Genomic DNA, 1921 nt, shown 5'->3' on the forward strand with positions numbered 1-1921 from the left:
CTATAAATTGCGCATAATTTGCAGCGTTTATTGTGTTGCTAAATCCATAAATAGAATGGGCTACGGGATAATTTTCTCGCAAAGTGGAATTATCTTGAACATCATCGAATCTGTGGAGAAACGAAAGAACCTTATGATTTTATAAAAATTTGTACAAATCATATATAAAAAAGGGTAATATACGTAGTATAAATATACAATAAAATGTAATTTTTCCTGTAAAACATTGTGACCCATTTTTATCGTATGTATATTTAATTTTAACAAAAATATACACAAAATTCGGAAAGCAGGTGCGACTATTATTTAAAGATATATTAAAATTTTTTATTAACACATAATATTTAATTTAAGATGTTCATATTTTTCATATAATAACTTCTAAGAAACTATAAGGGTAAGATGACACAGTTTCGATTACGATACCATTTCGTACGATATTTAAATCTAATAGTCGAGATTCAAATTTGGTAACTAATCTTATTGTGTAAAATTTAGTACCCTTCACACAATGAGATTGTTTATCAAATTTGAATCTTGAAAATTAGATTCAACTTTTATGTCGTACAGAATTTACTATGAAAGTGTATCACCTTATTCTCCATGCATTACAAAACATTACGCACAATATAGGACACACACACACGCACACACACCACACACACAAAATTTGATAATACTTCACATTGAACATAACTTACAGAATATTTACGTTGTAAATAATACATATTATTTCGTCAATCTGTCGAACTCTATTGAATGGTATTTTAAGCCAGTAGTTGAATGTTGATGTTAACTTTGTATATTCATGTTTTTCAGTACATTGTAACATGTATTTAAACGGCTCCAAAAGTTTCTGCATATCAAAAATTATAACTTTTTGATTTTTATTCCTCGTAACAATATAAGCAATAATAAAACGAGAAGATAAAATTTATAGACTCTGGAATTATAAATTATGGAATTGAAGAAAAAAGTGAAAATGACGTAAGACCGACCTTGTCCTCCTCCGTGTCCCCGTTTAAAGAATAGTAAAAGGGTGCAACTTCCTTCATATTTGTCATGTTGAATTAAACAGTGATATCTCCGTTCTGACTGTATTTTTCGAGTTTACTCAACTTTATGCTGATATTGTCGCACGTCTGTACGCGTCGATGTCTTACAGCCGAATTTATATTTATTTTATTCGAACGGTCGCCAGAGCTGTCTCCGCTAAAGCCTTCTGTGTCCTATTTTGTTTATGTGTAGATATTTAAATTCTAAGCTTTATTATATCGCTGCTTTTCCTTTATCGCCGCTTATACAGGATGAGTAGTGTCTATAAGTTAAAAAGATAAAAGTTATGTTAAAAAGTTAAATAATTTTAACTTAACTTAGTTACATTCTAGGCTCTTAACTTTTAACTTAATTTAGTTACTTTTTATCGATAACTATTAACTTTTAATCTACTAACTTTTTTGAAGTTACATTTTTAATGCTTCTTGTCAACCCAAAATAAAATACATGTTTAAGTGTCTTCAAACTCAAATTTGGGAATACACATCAAGGCAATTGTAATAATATAATAAATATATAGTCTGGCCACGGGAAAGAATCACTGTTCGCTCTGCATTAAATCACGTTGCAAGAAATCTTTCGAAATCGGTCCTCTTTCCGCGGCTCGACAGAAATAAGTATAACAAATATATACTTTATTTAGAAACTTTATTTAGAAACCCTAAAATTATAAAATGAAAAAATTTAACTTTAACTTTTCAATTACTTCTTTTTATTAACTTAACTTTTAACTCAATTAGTTTTATTATGGACTATAACTTGTATGTTAACTAAGTTAAATTTTTAGACTGTTAACTTTAACTTAACTTAGTTAAAAAAATATATTAACTTATCAAATCCTGATCGTTTATAATTGCTTTTAAGA

The 1921-nt window shown here is 28.3% G+C and overlaps 1 pseudogene; it reads right to left on the reverse strand.

Moving 5' to 3' along the window:
• Window positions 1–4: 4 nt before the first annotated feature.
• LOC105459824 lies at window positions 5–1489 on the reverse strand (annotated as a pseudogene).
• Window positions 1490–1921: the final 432 nt, after the last annotated feature.

The sequence above is a fragment of the Wasmannia auropunctata genome, unplaced genomic scaffold, assembly GCF_000956235.1.
Source record: "Wasmannia auropunctata unplaced genomic scaffold, wasmannia.A_1.0 LD333513.1, whole genome shotgun sequence".
Classification (NCBI taxonomy): domain Eukaryota; kingdom Metazoa; phylum Arthropoda; class Insecta; order Hymenoptera; family Formicidae; genus Wasmannia; species Wasmannia auropunctata.